This window comes from Vicugna pacos, unplaced genomic scaffold (assembly GCF_048564905.1).
Source record: "Vicugna pacos unplaced genomic scaffold, VicPac4 scaffold_21, whole genome shotgun sequence".
Classification (NCBI taxonomy): Eukaryota; Metazoa; Chordata; class Mammalia; order Artiodactyla; family Camelidae; genus Vicugna; species Vicugna pacos.
The window spans coordinates 18626110-18645039 of NW_027328742.1; the positions used below are offsets into that span (position 1 = coordinate 18626110).

Sequence of the window (18930 nt, forward strand, 5' to 3'; positions counted from 1 at the left end):
ATATTCCAGAAATATACTTTATATTAAATGGAATTGATGATTTTTACTTACTTACATTGTTTATATAAATAAATATTAATTTAATTCTGATGATTGGCTTTAAATATTTGTATTACTAATTTTATTTTCTATTATTGTAAAATAATAGATATAATGTACAATAATCTTTCTGAGAAGGATTCTATACTATTATTTGAATTAAAAGATTTAGTATATATTTCCTGAAGTATTTTTATTTGTGCCTTGAAATGTTCTTGTAAAGAAATACTCCACAATTCTTGGTGGTAAACATGTCTCTTCTTTAATGTGTGCCTCATATTTATACAGCTTTTATTCATTCATTTATTATAGTGCATTGCCTCATCCAATCACAGTGGGGCTGCGTTTTTTCAGGCGGCGCGGAGGGCAGCCTGACCGGGGTCCTTGGAGCGGGCGCCGTGGCCACGCCCCCTTCCTGGGGCGGGCCCTGCCTTGTTCCAGTTGCTTCCAGAGAGGATGTACGCCGAAGGGGAGCGGAGCGGTGAGCGCTGTGTGTCCTCCAGGCCTCTCCGCGAACGTGGAGTGGCTCCTGGGGCCCCATGGACGCGGAGTCAAGAGAAAAGGGGTGTTGGAGCCATCGAGGGCATGGGTACTCTTCGAAAAGGTAGGCCCCGCGAACGGCTCCACGAAGCGGCGGCGGCGGAGGGCGGCGGGCGGCGGGCGGCGGCGGCGGCGGCACCCAGCACGCTGCTGGCATCTCTGTTAACGAACAAGGGCCCGGTTCCCGCTACCGGAGCGGGAGCGCGGCGGGCTGCGGGAGGCGGGAGACGGCGGCGGGAGGCGGGAGACAGCGGCGGGAGGCGGGCGGTGGCGGGAGGCAGCGGCGGCGGGCGGCGGCGGCGGCGGCATCCAGCACGCTGCTGGCATCGCTGTTAACGAACAAGGGCCCGGTTCCCGCCGCGCTCCCGCTCCGCGCGGGCGGCGGCAGGCGGCGGCGGGAAGCGGGAGACGGCGGCAGGAGGCGGGCGGTGGCGGGAGGCAGCGGCGATGGGCGGCGGCGGCGGCGGCACCCAGCACGCTGCTGTCATCTCTGTTAACGAACAAGGGCCCGGTTCCCGCTACCGCAGCGGGAGCGCGGCGGGCTGCGGGAGGCGGGCGGCGGCGGAAGGCGGGAGACGGCGGCAGGAGGCGGGCGGTGGCGGGCGGCAGCGGCGGCGGGCGGCGGCGGCGGCGGCGGCACCCAGCACGCTGCTGGCATCTCTGTTAACGAACAAGGGTCCGGTTCCCGCCGCGCGGAGCGGGAGCGCGGCGGGCTGCGGGCGGCGGCAGGCGGCGGGGGGAGGCGGGCGGTGGCGGAAGGCGGCGGCGGCAGGCGGTGGAGGCGGCGGCACCCAGCACGCTGCTGGCATCTCTGTGAACTAACAAGGGCCCGGTTCCCGCCGCGCGGAGCGGTAGCGCTGCGGGCGGCGGCAGGCGGCGGCGGGAGGAGGGAGAAGTCGGCGGGAGGCGGGCGGTGGAGGGAGGCAGCGGCGGCGGGCGGCGGCGGCGGCGGCGGCACCCAGCACGCTGCTGGCATCGCTGTGAACGATCAAGTGCCCGGTTCCCGCCGCGCGGAGCAGGAGCGCGGCGGGCGGCGGCAGGCGGTGGCAGGAGGCGGCGTGAGGCGGCAGCGGCGGGCGGCGGCGGGAGGCGGGAGACAGCAGCGGGAGGCGGACGATGGCTGGAGGCAGCGGCGGCGGGCGGCGGTGGCACCCAGCACGCTGCTGGCATCTCTGTGAACTAACAAGGGCCCGGTTCCCGCCGCGCGGAGTGGGAGCGCGGCGGGCTGCGGGCAGCAGCGGGAGGCAGTGGTGGCGGGAGGCAGCGGCGGCGGGAGGCAGCGGTGGGAGGCGGGCGGGAGGCGGAAGGCGGCTGCGGCAGGCGGAGGCGACAGCAGCGGCCCCAAGCGCACTGCTGGCATCCCTGTGAACGAACAAGGGGGAGGAAGACATGGAGGAGGAGAAGGAGGTGATGGAGGGGGTGGTGGTGGAGGAGGAGGAGGTGGAGGAGTATTATTAAAATAATCCTCAAGATTGTGTCTAATTTCCAAAATAATATTTAATTAAAGCTACTTCATACGCAACTATTAACAAAGAAAGTAATTGCTGCCAGTCTTCCAGATAGCCTGCAAGGAGTTCCAGAATTGAATTATGGAGAATTAACTGAATAAATCATGCTGGAAGTAGATTTACCACTGGTGCAGCATTTAGCCTCTAATGAAAAGAGCCAGAAGCAGTCTTTCGATGGAATCTCAAAGTACGCTCAGTTCTTTCCTGGTTTCTAGGACCAGGAAAAGTAGTAGTACCTTTCTCTACCTAAAAAGGAATGTGGAGGAGTAGGAGGAGGTGGAGTAGGAGGAGGAGGAGGATGTGGAGGATTTGGAGGAGGAGGATGTGGAGGATTTGGAGGAGGAGGAGGTGGAGTAGGAGGAGGAGGTGGAGGAGGATGTGGAGGAGGAGGATGTGGAGGAGGAGGAGGAGGTGGAGGAGGAGGTGGTGGAGGAGGATGTGGAGGAGGAGGAGGTGGTGGAGGAGATGGAGGAGGAGGAGGAGGATGTGGAGGAGGAGGATTATTAAAATAATCCTCAAGATTGTGTCTAATTTCCAAAATAATATTTAATTAAAGCTACTTCATACGCAACTATTAACAAAGAAAGTAATTGCTGCCAGTCTTCCAGATAGCCTGCAAGGAGTTCCAGAATTGAATTATGGAGAATTAACTGGATAAATCATGCTGGAAGTAGATTTACCACTGGTGCAGCATTTAGCCTCTAATGAAAAGAGCCAGAAGCAGTCTTTCGATGGAATCTCAAAGTACGCTCAGTTCTTTCCTGGTTTCTAGGACCAGGAAAAGCAGTAGTACCTTTCTCTACCTAAAAAGGAATGTGGAGGAGTAGGAGGAGGTGGAGTAGGAGGAGGAGGAGGATGTGGAGGAGAAGGATGTGGAGAATGTGGAGGAGGAGGATGTGGAGGATTTGGAGGAGGAGGATGTGGAGGATTTGGAGGAGGAGGAGGTGGAGTAGGAGGAGGAGGTGGAGGAGGATGTGGAGGAGGAGGAGGAGGAGGTGGAGGAGGAGGTGGAGGAGGAGGTGGAGGTGGTGGAGGAGGAGGATGTGGAGGAGGAGGAGGTGGTGGAGGAGATGGAGGAGGAGGAGGAGGATGTGGAGGAGGAGGATTATTAAAATAATCCTCAAGATTGTGTCTAATTTCCAAAATAATATTTAATTAAAGCTACTTCATACGCAACTATTAACAAAGAAAGTAATTGCTGCCAGTCTTCCAGATAGCCTGCAAGGAGTTCCAGAATTGAATTATGGAGAATTAACTGGATAAATCATGCTGGAAGTAGATTTACAACTGGTGCAGCATTTAGCCTCTAATGAAAAGAGCCAGATGCAGTCTTTCGATGGAATCTCAAAGTACGCTCAGTTCTTTACTGGTTTCTAGGATCAGGAAGAGCAGTACTACCTTTCTCTACCTAAAAAGGATCGTGGAGGAGTAGGAGGAGGTGGAGAATGTGGAGGAGGAGGATGTGGAGGAGGTGGAGGAGGAGGATGTGGAGGAGGAGGATGTGGAGGAGGAGGATGTGGAGGAGGAGGAGAAGCAGGAGGTGGAGGAGGAGGAGGAGGAGGTGGAGGAGGAGGTGGAGGAGGAGGAGGTGGAGGAGGATTATTAAAATAATCCTCAAGATTGTGTCTAATTTCCAAAATAATATTTAATTAAAGCTACTTCATACGCAACTATTAACAAAGAAAGTAATTGCTGCCAGTCTTCCAGATAGCCTGCAAGGAGTTCCAGAATTGAATTATGGAGAATTAACTGGATAAATCATGCTGGAAGTGGATTTACCACTGGTGCAGCATTTAGCCTCTAATGAAAAGAGCCAGAAGCAGTCTTTTGATGGAATCTCAGAGTACGCTCATTTCTTTCCTGGTTTCTAGGATCAGGAAGAGCAGTACTACCTTTCTCTACCTAAAAAGGAATGTGGTGGAGGAGGAGGATGTGGAGGAGGAGGAGGTGGTGGAGGAGTATGTGGAGGAGGAGGATGTGGAGGAGGAGGATGTGGAGGAGGTGGAGGAGGAGGATGTGGAGGAGGTGGAGGAGGAGGATGTGGAGGAGGTGGATGTGGAGGAGGAGCATGTGGAGGAGGAGGAGGTGGAGGAGGTTGAGGAGGAGGAGATGGTGGAGGAGGAGGATGTGGAGGAGGAGGATGTGGAGGAGGAGGATTATTAAAATAATCCTCAAGATTGTGTCTAATTTCCAAAATAATATTTAATTAAAGCTACTTCGTACGCAACTATTAACAAAGAAAGTAATTGCTGCCAGTCTTCCAGATAGCCTGCAAGGAGTTCCAGAATTGAATTATGGAGAATTAACTGGATAAATCATGCTGGAAGTAGATTTACCACTGGTGCAGCATTTAGCCTCTAATGAAAAGAGCCAGAAGCAGTCTTTCGATGGAATCTCAAAGTACGCTCAGTTGTTTCCTGGTTTCTAGAACCAGGAAAAGCAGTACTACCTTGCTCAACCTAAAAAGGAATTTGGAGGAGTAGGAGGAGGTGGAGTAGGAGGAGGAAGAGGATGTGGAGGAGAAGGATGTGGAGAATGTGGAGAAGGAGGATGTGGAGGATTTGGAGGAGGAGGATGTGGAGGATTTGGAGGAGGAGGATGTGGAGGATTTGGAGGAGGAGGATGTGGAGGATTTGGAGGAGGAGGATGTGGAGGAGGAGGATGTGGAGGATGTGGAGGAGGAGGAGGAGGAGAAGGAGGAGGTGGAGGAGGAGGTGGAGGAGGAGGAGGAGGTGGTGGAGGATTATTAAAATAATCCTCAAGATTGTTTCTAATTTCCAAAATAATATTTAATTAAAGCTACTTCATATGCAACTATTAACAAAGAAAGTAATTGCTGCCAGTCTTCCAGATAGCCTGCAAGGAGTTCCAGAATTGAATTATGGAGAATTAACTGGATAAATCAAGCCTGAAGTGGATTTACCACTGGTGCAGCATTTAGCCTCTAATGAAAAGAGCCAGAAGCAGTCTTTCGATGGAATCTCAAAGTACGCTCAGTTCTTTCCTGGTTTCTAGGACCAGGAAAAGCAGTAGTACCTTTCTCTACCTAAAAAGGAATGTGGAGGAGTAGGAGGAGCTGGAGTAGGAGGAGGAGGAGGATGTGGAGGAGAAGGATGTGGAGAATGTGGAGGTGGAGGATTTGGAGGAGGAGGATGTGGAGGATGTGGAGGAGGAGGAGGTGGAGGAGGAGGATGTGGAGGAGGATGTGGAGGAGGAGGAGGAGGAGGAGGATGTGGAGGAGGAGAAGGAGGAGGATGTGGAGGAGGAGGAGGAGGATGTGGAGGAGGAGGAGGAGGATGTGGAGGAGGAGGAGGAGGAGGTGGAGGAGGAGGAGGAGGAGGTGGAGGAGGAGGAGGTGGAGGAGGAGCAGGTGGAGGAGGAGGAGGAGGAGGTGGAGGAGGATTATTAAAATAATCCTGAAGATTGTTTCTAATTTCCAAAATAATATTTAATTAAAGCTACTTCATACGCAACTATTAACAACGAAAGTAATTGCTGCCAGTCTTCCAGATAGCCTGCAAGGAGTTCCAGAATTGAATTATGGAGAATTAACTGGATAAATCATTCTGGAAGTAGATTTACCACTGGTGCAGCATTTAGCCTCTAAAGAAAAGAGCCAGAAGCAGTCTTTCGATGGAATCTCAATGTACGCTCAGTTCTTTCCTGGTTTCTAGGACCAGGAAAAGCAGTACTACCTTTCTCTACCTAAAAAGGAATGTGGAGGAGTAGGAGGAGGTGGAGTAGGAGGAGGAGGAGGATGTGGAGGAGAAGGATGTGGAGAATGTGGAGGAGGAGGATGTGGAGGATTTGGAGGAGGAGGATGTGGAGGATTTGGAGGAGGAGGATGTGGAAGAGGTGGAGGAGGAGGATGTGGAGGAGGAGGATGTGGAGGAGGAGGATGTGGAGGAGGAGGAGGAGCAGGAGGTGGAGGAGGAGGTGGAGGAGGAGGAGGAGGTGGAGGAGGATTATTAAAATAATCCTCAAGATTGTTTCTAATTTCCAAAATAATATTTAATTAAAGCTACTTCATACGCAACTATTAACAAAGAAAGTAATTGCTGCCAGTCTTCCAGATAGCCTGCAAGGAGTTCCAGAATTGAATTATGGAGAATTAACTGCATAAATCATGCTGGAAGTGGATTTACCACTGGTGCAGCATTTAGCCTCTAATGAAAAGAGCCAGAAGCAGTCTTTGATGGAATCTCAAGGTACGCTCAGTTCTTTCCTGGTTTCTAGGATCAGAAAGAGCAGTACTACCTTTCTCTACCTAAAAAGGAATGTGGTGGAGGAGGAGGATGTGGAGGAGGAGGAGGTGGTGGAGGAGATGGAGGTGGAGGAGGAGGTGGAGGAGGAGGAGGTGGAGGAGGAGGAGGAGGTGGAGGAGGAGGAGGAGGTGGAGGAGGAGGAGGTGGAGGAGGAGGTGGAGGAGGAGGAGGTGGAGGAAGAGGAGGAGGTGGAGGAGGAGGAGGAGGTGGAGGAGGAGGAGGAGGTGGAGGAGGATTTTTAAAATAATCTTCAAGATTATTTCTAATTTCCAAAATAATATTTAATTAAAGCTACTTCATACGCAACTATTAACAAAGAAGGTAATTGCTGCCAGTCTTCAGATAGCCTGCAAGGAGTTCCAGAATTGAATTATGGACAATTAACTGGATAAATCAAGCTGGAAGTGGATTTAACACTGGTGCAGCATTTAGCCTCTAATGAAAAGAGCTAGAAGCAGTCTTTCGATGGAATCTCAAAGTAAGCTGAGTTCTTTCCTGGTTTCTCGTATCAGGAAGAGCAGTACTGCCTTTCTCTACCTAAAAAGGAATGTGGAGGAGGTGGAGTAGGAGGAGGAGGTGGAGTAGGAGGAGGAGGTGGAAGAGGTGGAGGAGGTGGAGGAGGAGGTGGAGGAGTATGTGGAGGAGAAGGATGTGGAGGAGGAGGAGGAGGAGGAGGAGGTGGAGGAGAAGGATGTGGAGGAGAAGGATGTGGAGAATGTGGAGGAGGAGGATGTGGAGGAGGTGGAGGAGGATGTGGAGGAGGTGGAGGAGGAGGATGTGGAGGATTTGGTGGAGGAGGATGTGGAGGAGGACGATGTGGAGGAGGACGATGTGGAGGAGGAGGGGGAGGAGGGGGAGGAGGAGTTGGAGGAGGAGGAGGAGATGGAGGAGGATTATTAAAATAATCCTCAAGATTGTTTCTAATTTCCAAAATAATATTTAATTAAGGCTACTTCATACGCAACTATTAACAAAGAAGGTAATTGCTGCCAGTCTTCAGATAGCCTGCAAGGAGTTCCAGAATTGAATTATGGACAATTAACTGGAGAAATCAAGCTGGAAGTGGATTTAACACTGGTGCAGCATTTAGCCTCTAATGAAAAGAGCTAGAAGCAGTCTTTCGATGGAATCTCAAAGTACGCTGAGTTCTTTCCTGGTTTCTAGTATCAGGAAGAGCAGTACTGCTTTTCTCTACCTAAAAAGGAATGTGGAGGAGTAGGAGGAGGTGGAGTAGGAGGAGGAGGTGGAGGAGGTGGAGTAGGAGGAGGAGGTGGAAGAGGTGGAGTAGGTGGAGGAGGAGGTGGAGGAGTATGTGGAGGAGAAGGATGTGGAGGAGGAGGAGGAGGAGGTGGAGAAGGAGTAGGTGGTGGAGGAGGAGGATGTGGAGGAGAAGGATGTGGAGAATGTGGAGGAGGAGGATGTGGAGGATTTGGAGGAGGAGGATGTGGAGGAGGTGGAGGAGGAGGATGTGGAGGATTTGGTGGAGGAGGATGTGGAGGAGGACGATGTGGAGGAGGACGATGTGGAGGAGGAGGGGGAGGAGGAGTTGGAGGAGGAGGAGGAGGTGGAGGAGGATTATTAAAATAATCCTCAAGATTGTTTCTAATTTCCAAAATAATATTTAATTAAGGCTACTTCATACGCAAGTATTAACAAAGAAAGTAATTGCTGCCAGTCTTCCAGATAGCCTGCAAGGAGTTCTAGAATTGAATTATGGAGAATTAACTGGATAAATCAAGCTGGAAGTGGATTTACAACTGATGCAGCATTTAGCCTCTAATGAAAAGAGCCAGAAGCAGTCTTTCGATGGAATCTCAATGTACGCTCAGTTCTTTCCTGGTTTCTAGGACCAGGAAGAGCAGTACTACCTTTCACTACCTAAAAAGGAATGTGGAGGAGTAGGAGGAGGTGGAGTAGGAGGAGGAGGTGGAGTAGGAGGTGAAGGAGGATGTGGAGGAGGAGGTGGAGGAGGAGGAGGTGGAGGAGGAAGAGGAGGTGGTGGAGGAGGAGGATGTGGAGGAGCAGGAGGTGGTGGAGGAGAAGGAGGAGGAGGATGTGAAGGAGGAGGATTATTAAAATAATCCTCAAGATTGTGTCTAATTTCCAAAATAATATTTAATTAAAGCTACTTCATACGCAACTATTAACAAAGAAAGTAATTGCTGCCAGTCTTCCAGATAGCCTGCAAGGAGTTCCAGAATTGAATTATGGAGAATTAACTGGATAAATCATGCTGGAAGTAGATTTACCACTGGTGCAGCATTTAGCCTCTAATGTAAAGAGCCAGAAGCAGTCTTTCGATGGAATCTCAAACTACGCTCAGTTCTTTCCTGGTTTCTAGGACTATGAAAAGCAGTACTACCTTTCTCTACCTAAAAAGGAATGTGGAGGAGTAGGAGGAGGTGGAGTAGGAGGAGGAGGAGGATGTGGAGGAGGAGGAGGATGTGGTGGAGGAGGAGGTGGAGGAGGAGGAGGTGGAGGAGGAGGAGGAGGAGGAGGAGGTGGAGGTGGAGGAGGAGGTGGAGGTGGAGGAGGTCGAGGAGGAGGTCGAGGAGGAGGTGGAGGAGGAGGAGGTGGAGGAGGAGGAGGAGGTGGAGGAGGAGGAGGTGGAGGAGGAGGAGGAGGATGTGGTGGAGGAGGAGGAGGAGGTGGAGGAGGAGGAGGAGGTGGAGGAGGATTATTAAAATAATCCTCAAGATTGTTTCTAATTTCCAAAATAATATTTAATTAAAGCTACTTCATACGCAACTATTAACAACGAAAGTAATTGCTGCCAGTCTTCCAGATAGCCTGCAAGAGTTCCAGAATTGAATTATGGAGAATTAACTGGATAAATCAAGCTGGAAATGGATTTACCACTGGTGCAGCATTTAGCCTCTAATGAAAAGAGCCAGAAGCAGTCTTTCGTTGGAATCTCAAAGTACGCTCAGTTCTTTCCTGGTTTCTAGGATCAGGTATAGCAGTACTACCTTTCTCTACCTAAAAAGGAATGTGGAGGAGTAGGAGGAGGTGGAGTAGGAGGAGGAGGTGGAGGAGGAGGTGGAGGAGTATGTGGAGGAGGAGGATGTGGATGATGTGGAGGAGGAGGAGGTGGAGGAGGAGGAGGTGGAGGAGGAGGTGGAGGAGGAGGAGGTGGAGGAGGAGGTGGTGGAGGAGGAGGACGTGGAGGAGGAGGAGGTGGTGGAGGAGATGGAGGAGGAGGAGGAGGATATGGAGGAGGATTATTAAAATAATCCTCAAGATTGTGTCTAATTTTCAAAATAATATTTAAATAAAGCTACTTTATACGCAACTATTAACAAAGAAAGTAATTGCTGCCAGTCTTCCAGATAGCCTGCAAGGAGTTCCAGAAGTGAATTATGGAGAATTAACTGGATAAATCATGCTGGAAGTAGATTTACCACTGGTGCAGCATTTAGCCTCTAATGAAAAGAGCCAGAAGCAGTCTTTCGATGGAATCTCAAAGTACGCTCAGTTCTTTCCTGGTTTCTAGGACCAGGAAAAGCAGTACTACCTTTCTCTACCTAAAAAGGAATGTGGAGGAGTAGGAGGAGGTGGAGTAGGAGGAGGAGGAGGATGTGGAGGAGAAGGATGTGGAGAATGTGGAGGAGGATGATGTGGAGGATTTGGAGGAGGAGGATGTGGAGGATTTGGAGGAGGAGGATGTGGAGGAGGTGAAGGAGGAGGATGTGGAGGAGGAGGAGGTGGAGGATTTGGAGGAGGAGGATGTGGAGGAGGTGAAGGAGGAGGATGTGGAGGAGGAGGAGGTGGAGGAGGAGGTGGAGGAGGAGGTGGAGGAGGAGGAGGAGGTGGAGGAGGAGGATGTGGAAGAGGAGGAGGAGGTGGAGGAGGAGGAGGAGCAGGAGGTGGAGGAGAAGGAGGAGGTGGAGGAGGATTTTTAAAATAATCCTCAAGATTGTTTCTAATTTCCAAAATAATATTTAATTAAAGCTACTTCATACGCAACTATTAACAAAGAAAGTAATTGCTGCCAGTCTTCCAGATAGCCTGCAAGGCGTTCCAGAATTGAATTATGGAGAATTAACTGCATAAATCATGCTGGAAGTGGATTTACCACTGGTGCAGCATTTAGCCTCTAATGAAAAGAGCCAGAAGCAGTCTTTGATGGAATCTCAAGGTACGCTCATTTGTTTCCTGGTTTCTAGGATCAGAAAGAGCAGTACTACCTTTCTCTACCTAAAAAGGAATGTGGTGGAGGAGGAGGATGTGGAGGAGGAGGAGGTGGTGGAGGAGATGGAGGTGGAGGAGTATGTGGAGGAGGAGGATGTGGAGGAGGAGGATGTGGAGGAGGAGGATTTGGAGGAGGAGGATGTGGAGGAGTCGGAGGAAGAGGATGTGGAGGAGGTGGATGTGGAGGAGGAGCATGTGGAGGAGGAGGAGGTGGAGGAGGATGTGGAGGAGGAGGAGGAGGAGGAGGAGGTGGAGGAGGAGGTGGAGGAGGAGGAGGAGGTGGAGGAAGAGGAGGAGGTGGAGGAGGTGGAGGAGGAGGAGGAGGTGGAGGAGGATTTTTAAAATAATCTTCAAGATTATTTCTAATTTCCAAAATAATATTTAATTAAAGCTACTTCATACGCAACTATTAACAAAGAAGGTAATTGCTGCCAGTCTTCCAGATAGCCTGCAAGGAGTTCCAGAATTGAATTATGGAGAATTAACTGGATAAATCAAGCTGGAAGTGGATTTAACACTGGTGCAGCATTTAGCCTCTAATGAAAAGAGCTAGAAGCAGTCTTTCGATGGAATCTCAAAGTACGCTGAGTTCTTTCCTGGTTTCTAGTATCAGGAAGAGCAGTACTACCTTTCTCTACCTAAAAAGGAATGTGGAGGAGTAGGAGGAGGTGGAGTAGGAGGAGGAGGTGGAGGAGGTGGAGTAGGAGGAGGAGGTGGAAGAGGTGGAGGAGGTGGAGGAGGAGGTGGAGGAGTATGTGGAGGAGAAGGATGTGGAGGAGGAGGAGGTGGAGGAGGAGGAGGTGGAGGAGGAGGAGGTGGAGAAGGAGTAGGTGGTGGAGGAGGAGGATGTGGAAGAGGAGGATGTGGAGGATTTGGAGGAGGAGGATGTGGAGGATTTGGAGGAGGAGGATGTGGAGGAGGAAGAGGTGGAGGAGGAGGAGGTGGAGGAGGAGGAGGTGGAGGAGGAGGTGGAGGAGGAGGTGGAGGAGGAGAAGGTGGAGGAGGTGGCAGAAGGTGTGGAGGAGGAGGAGGTGGAGGAGGATGTGGAGGAGAAGGAGTTGGAGGAGGAGGAGGAGGAGGTGGAGGAGGAGGAGATGGAGGAGATGGAGGAGGTGGAGGAGGAGGAGGTGGAGGAGGAGGTGGAGGAGGTGGAGGATGATTAGTATGTGGAGGAGGAATTGGAGGAGGAGGAGGAGGTGGAGGAGGAGTTGGAGGAGGAGGATTAGGAGGAGGAGGATGTGGAGGAGGAATTGGAGGAGGAGGAGATGGAGGAGTAGGTGGAGGAGGAGGAGGTGGAGGAGTAGGTGGAGGAGGAGGAGGTGGAAGATGAATTGGAGGAGGAATTGGAGGAGGAGGAGGTGGAGGAGAAAGTGGAGGAATTGGAGGAGGAAAAGGTGGAGGAGGAGGAGGTGGAGGAGCTGGAGGTGTAGGAGGAGGAGGTGGAGGAGGAGGAGGAGGTGGAGTAGGAGGAGGTGGAGGAGGAGGGGGTGGAAGAGGAATAGGAGGAGTTTGAGGAGGTGGAGGTGGAGGAGGAAGTGGAGGAGGTGGAGGAGGAGGTGGAGGAGGAGGAAGTGGAGGAGGAGGACGTGGAGGAGGTGGATGTGGAGGAGGAGGATGTGGAGAAGGAGAATGTGGAGGAGGATGTGAAGGAGGAGGTGGATGTGGAGGAGGAGGTGGATGTGGACGAGGAGCAGGATGTGGAGGAGGAGGTGGAGGAGGAGGAGGTGGTGGAGGAGGAGGAGGAGGTAGTGGAGGAGGAGGAGGTGGAGGAGGAGGAGGAGGAGGAGATGGAGGAGGAGGAGATGGAGGAGGTGGTGGAGGAGGAGGTGGTGGAGGAGGAGGAGGTGGTGGTGGAGGAGAAGTAGGAGGAGGTGGAGGAGAAGGAGGAGGTGGAGGAGAAGGAGGAGGTGGAGGAGGAGTAGGTGGAGGTGGAGGAGGATGTGGAGTAGGAGGAGGAGGTGGAGAAGGAGGAGGGGAGGTGAAGTAGGAGGAGCTGGAGGTGGAGGTTCAACAATTTGTTGCCCTGTATGTGATCTCTATGGAAACTAGGCCTGTTCCTTGAACTTTTGCTATAAACCACCCCCTGCCCACACCTCCCCTCCTCAGCAGGCTCACAGTCTTGGAAGTATTAGCCCACTTGTCTCCTTTTTCCAACAAAGAAATAAAGCTGCCTCTTCTAGTTCATCCAAAACTCTGTCCTCCATTCTCAATTCAGTAAGCTTAAGAAGGAGGGTGTGTTTTGGCAACTGGTTCATGTATCAGTTTTATGACTTTCCAGGCCATTACCTTATCTAGGTTGCTTTCTGCTCAGTGCCAGCCTCATTGTATTAAATGAAGATAATAGTGCCTACCTCAGAGGGTTACTATGAGGATATAATACAAGTCAAGTGCTTAGATTAGCCCCCGGCAGGTACAAAGGTGAATTCTTAGGCTACATGAGTTACTGTATAATTTCTGTCTTCTAGGAGCTGACGGCAAGAGACACTGAAATGGACATGCTTCTACGATACATACAGTCAACAAAACAAGAACAACATAAAACAAAAACAAAATTAGATGATGGATATTTTATGGCTTTTCTTTTTATAGGTTCTACTTGTTTGTAAAATTAAGTGTCAGCTCTTTAGCTTGGCATCAAAGTCCATCACAATCTGATGCCAACGTTTCTATACACGTAACACATTCTTCCCCACTGACTAAATAACCTATACTCAGACCAAACCAGGCCATTAACTGTGGGCTCAGTGGACTCTACATCTAATCTCTACAAATCTATTCATGATATTTATTTAATCTGTATATAAAATACTTTTCATTCACATTTATTGGTAAATATCTTCTCATCTTTTACCAACCAGGCCAGACGGCTTTCTCCACAAAGCCTTTTTTTTTATTGATTTGTAATCATTTTACAATTTTGTGTCAGATTCCAGTGTAGAGCACAATTTTTCAGTTATACATGAACATACGTATATTCATTGTCACATTTTTTCTCTGTGAGCTACCATAAGATATTGTGTGTATTTCCCTGTGCTATACAGTATAACCTTGTTTATCTATTCTACAATTTTAAAATCTGTCTATCCCTTCCCACCCTCCACCTCCTTGGCAACCACAAGTTTGTATTCTATGTCCAGGAGTCTGTTTCTGTTTTGTATTTATGCTTTGTTTGTTGGTTTGTTGGTTTGTTTTAGATTCCACATATGAGTGACCTCTTATGGTATTTTTCTTTCTCTTTCTGGCTTACTTCACTTAGAATGACATTCTCCAGGATGTGTAGGAGCCACTCAGCTAGTTTGTGGATTTCTTTTAAAGGGAATTGTACCATGTGTCACTGTAAAGTCAGTGTGTCCATGGGAAGGAAAAGTTTAGGTGACTCCTATGACACTATCTTGGTCCCTCTCCTCCTGCTTCTTAACATTAGTGTTAAACTTTCCTTACCCAAGGATAGCAAAGATATCTCAACACTTCTGTAAGCTTCTATCAGGTATTGTGTTTCATTTCATTATCTGCAAGATGCTAGGGAAAAAGCATACAATTTTGTGTAGGTTATCAATTGCAACATAGCAAATCACCCCATCACGCAAAACAAAGATTATTTATCCTTTCAGCTCACACATCTGTAAACACCACAGGCATAGTTGGTCTAGGCTGAATTTAGCTGGGTTGACTGAATTTACTCCTCTGCAGTTTGCTAGTCTGAGAAATTCTGTTCTTTACCACTTATTCTGGGCAGCTTACCCAGAGAGGTTCTCCTCTTCATGTCTCATTTTCTTTCTGGAACCAGAAGACTGGCTGAGAATGTTCTTCTGCTGGCAATGAGAGAGCCACAAGTGACCAAGTCCCATTGCATAAACTCAGATCAAACTTTGCTTGTATCATGCCTGCTGAAATTCCATTGGTCAAAGCAAGTCCCACAGATAAACTCAGTTCACCAGACAATAGTAGGAAGCCCTATAAAGGCATGGATTCAGGGAGATATGAAGATTTTAAGTCAGATATGCAATCTATCAAAAACTGGAAATTAGACAAAGCTAGGTGTAACTGGCAGCCCAGCCAAATTCCAGCTGTGTGATACTGAATTTAGTTTGTTTCAACAGGAAAGCAGGGACGGTTGTACATACAAATAAGACCATTTGTGTGATTATAAGAATTAAATGAGATAATATAAAACGTGTGAAGACAGCATAATGAAAATTTTCAATATCAAAATGTGTAAGAAAATATAATTGATCCTTGAACAACATGTATTTGAACTGTGCAGGTCCACGTACATATGGATTTTTTTCCATAGTTAATGCTACAGTGCTACACAACCCATTGCTGTTTGAAACCACAGATGCAGAACTGCAGAAATGGACAAAACACATATGGAGAGCCTACTATAAATTATACAACTATTAGTTTTGACTGCACAACAGGGAGGCAGTCTAACCCCCTTGTTGTTCAAGGGTCAAATGTAAAAATCTGGAATGCCATGCCCTATGTAACATCAAATATATGTTAATTTAATCCACAACAAGTTAAGAAAATCTAATTTTATTCAACACAGTTTAGGAGTTGACAACTTGAAAATTTACTCCTTTGAGAAAGACACACATATCAATGACAGCTTGGATATCTATTAATAAATCTACTAGTCTAAAAGGTGATTCTGTGCCCTTTACAGAAGTGGTAATATATTATTCAACCAACAACTGATTATTTACCAACAATTTTTAATTTAAGGTTAAGCTACAAAGTTCCTTCCCTGTGATTTGAAAGCGAAATATCTGAATTTTCATATAAATTTTATGTAATTATGAAGTGTTAAATGAGGCCTGAACAAATGGTACATTATCCTTAATTTTTTTGTCTTGCGATGGCCATAATTAATTAAATATATGGAAAAATGTATTAACTCACATTGAGGCATAAGACTCACATCTGTCTCTTGGATTTCAATCAATAGCACTGGTTTTAAAATTGAAAGCATTATTCCTGATGTAATTAGTCTCTAACTTACAGTTTTTGTACATGGCTCCCACTTAGATCAAGCAGGCTGTGCTGTTCCTTGAGAACTTTCCTGTGTAACTTTAAAACTTATTTCAAGGAGTTGGAGTAACCGAAAAACTAAGGATTAAGGATTCTTCTCTCTTTTCCTTTTCATTTAAATGGCTCCTCAGGGAAGATGGATAGGACTGGGGTGGGTTATAATTCCTTTTTCTACAATGTTCATGACATGCACTAATGAAAGTGTTCACCTTTATGTTCCTCTTGATTATAACCAAGGAATTTTTGATGCCACATAGGCATAAATTTTTGTTTCTTGATTGGAAAAGGGCAGGCTGGTTGTGGAGTCTAATTGCTGAAAGATGAAATTTGAGAACTGGAGGTCATTGTGAAGTTATAATTCTTTCCCACATCCTGACAAATAACTAAAATTCTATTTTTTAAAAATTTGAGGTTAAGCTTTATTTTCTGAGGTTACCACTTTTATTAGCACTTTCAAAAACAACAACCTACATACATAGTGAACCTCAATAGAAAAGTCATCTTCCAACATAATATAAACATGTATGTATAAGTTGGCTGAAGCGCACTTTTCTGAGGTCCTTAGCAGTAAAGAGCCAACTGGGGGAAAGAAAGCCAGCAAGGTTCTTTTGACTCTTCCACTATTGAAAGTAATGCACTTACTAACAGACAACATTAGAGATCGGCTAGAGACCCAGAAAGGTGACTGATGTTTGATTTGTTTCCTTTGTCTAAAATGTGAGATGTGACATTCATGTGCAGGTAGAGGTCATGAATAACTGCAGTCAAGAATGAATCAATTATATAAGAAAATGTTTTATCATAACTTTATTGTCATTTTATACTGTAACAGAATACATATATTCCTTGTGATATTAGAAAGTTTCCAAACTTTCAATTCTCTAAGCTTTCAATTTCTCTAAACTTCAGATCCTTCAAATCCTTAAGTGAACCCATTTACCTAACAATTTATCTATGTGTCCATCCATCTAATGCATATGGAATAAAACTTACTTCATCTAAGACTTTACCAAGGTATTATAATGGTTATCGAACACTCAGCTTGCTAGGGCAGGTGACTTAGAAGTTAGTTGCTTCTCCAATCTACAAAAAACAAGAGTGTAATTCTCCACCTTTCTCATTTGCAGGCTTAGTCTGAGGATCAGATGAGATTACGAACAACAGCAACACTTTGTAAGCTGTGAGATCTGAGTTACTAGAATATAAAGGAAATATGTTTTGTTTTGATATTTGTGATATAGTGGAAAGTCTACAAGCTCTGGGGTTAAATAAATAAATCTCATTGGTTCTTTCATCTATGAAATGGGAAGAAAAACATATTTGGATTTGAAATGGTATTTGGAAAGCATCTAGTAGATTTCCTGAAATATAACATGTACTCAGTAAGTGATTATTATTACTATTAATATCTTGAAATGGATGAAGACATGATCTGAATGAGGAGACAAAGTAGCAGGCAGTTTCCAGGATATGCACGACTCAAAATTAAACAGGTTTACACGACACTGACAAAATTATTGCCCATTGAGAAACAGGATCACAGGCAGTGGCTGGGAAGACAGGAGGACAAGCGTAGCCCCGCAACGGGGAAGGAGGCACCAAGGTTAGAGAGTTCAGGGAAAGCGTCTTTTTGTCATAAGGGAACCAGTGCAAGTCTGAAGACTGTCACAGTGCCTGCACGAGTATGACCAGGGTTCGGGGGAAGAAGCTACTGAGGTATCTGGGAGCATGTATATTTCTGTACTTCAGTCTAGGTCCTTCATCATTCAGCAAAGAAACAAATCTGCTGATTGACAATAACATCCATTATTTTACATAATTATATAACTGCGTATTATGGACATTTAGTACATGTATACCCACATGCAATGTATTTAATCTTTTATTACAATTTTTAAAGTCCTTTGTATTTTGAAATTCTGTTATCACCACCCTTGATTGTGTTTTGCAAGAATCAGACTACCTACCTGCTGTCATGTGCATTAAATCCAGGCCTTTGTTCTTATCGTCCACCTGCATGAAACACCTTTTTATTTTCTATGTTTGCTCAATTCTTACCATCTTTTTAAGCCCCAACTGAAAGCTGAGTTCTTCCATGAAACTTTCTCTGAATTTTCCAATGTACTCTAATCCCCTTGTTCTCTGATCTTCTATTGACCTTAAGCCATAATACTCCATTTAGCACATGCCCCATCTCTAATCTTGTCACATTATGTTAATCTTGTCATTTCATTAAGCTTGTAAATCCCTTGTGAGCACAGACTGAGGAAGAGTGAGAATTTATTCTCTCTAACTCCATTCTATCTCCTTTCAAGTTGAAGAAACTAGAAAGCTAAAAACATTCCTAGACTTTCTGGCCACTAAGATTCCAGAAGAGAATTGGGTTCCACCAGTTGGGTTTACTTTGAGAAGAAATGGAAGGTAGGAATGAGGCAGAGCCATTCTCTTGCATCTCACTGGTTGTGCTGGGGAACAATGGTACAGCCAGGTGTTGCTTTTCTGTGGTAAAGTTCTTTCACCCATTCTCCATCCATTCTTACCAGACACATGTGCCTCAGTAGCAGGAGCTACTGTGGTGGTGACTTTTTCATCTTTTCTGCCTCATTAACTTATAGAGGTGCCTTTTTAAACTCTCAGCAATAGTGACAATCTCTACATCAGCAACACCAGTAAAAATTAATAAACAGAAATTTCAATTAAAATACAATTGGGAGGCAAAAAAGGGGAAGCTCTTTTTCCCTAATAAGATAGCAGAGCCCAACAGGAAGAAGAAAGACTTCCTCTTCTTGCCCGTCAACAGTTCAGCTAATGAGAGATTGTCACAGCTCAGCCAACAGAAAACCAACTCTAGTTTGAACTCTCAGTTCCTCTGACTGACTCTGTTTACTTTAGCCCCCCCAACTTCCTTTTTGCCTCTTGAAAAGATCTCTCCTCTCTTCCCTGTGCAGGGACTTGCCTGTAGAGGAAGACAGGAGAGCAATGAAAGTCAGCACTGGTGCCCAAAGGGCCAGGGAGAGAATTTGTACCTAGACCATGGTGAGTAGAAGCTTAGACCAGCTCACAGTCAGTGTGGAGAACATCAGAAACGCTGGTGGTGAACTGTGGCTGGGATTAGAACTTTTGTGTGGAGAAGCAGAAGCTCAAAGCTAGTAAGACTGCAGTAGCAATGCAAAGGTGACCTAAATTGCACCCATGAGTTAGGGAGGACTGGAGAAACTTGGTTTACGAAGAGTTTGTATGTAATTTTCCATTTCTCTGTTTTTCTGGAATGAAGCCATACCCTTATACAGGATTCTTTCAAAAACCCAGCAATCCATACCCACCAAATATTCATCTTTCCTATGGTTCCATTC

General features: G+C 46.9%; 2 long non-coding RNA genes across 3 annotated transcripts; both read left to right on the forward strand.

Moving 5' to 3' along the window:
- The first annotated feature begins 482 nt into the window (after positions 1 to 482).
- On the forward strand, positions 483 to 9344 carry LOC140694422 (uncharacterized). Of its 2 annotated transcripts, none has more exons than XR_012070067.1 (3): positions 483 to 643; positions 6153 to 6295; positions 9130 to 9344. It is a non-coding gene; the product is annotated as an uncharacterized lncRNA (long non-coding RNA). The 2 variants fall into 2 exon arrangements; XR_012070068.1 differs by having other exon boundaries at positions 6161 to 6295.
- A 938-nt stretch (positions 9345 to 10282) lies between these two features.
- On the forward strand, positions 10283 to 13364 carry LOC140694421 (uncharacterized). Its single transcript, XR_012070066.1, has 2 exons — positions 10283 to 10490; positions 13009 to 13364. It is a non-coding gene; the product is annotated as an uncharacterized lncRNA (long non-coding RNA).
- Positions 13365 to 18930: the final 5566 nt, after the last annotated feature.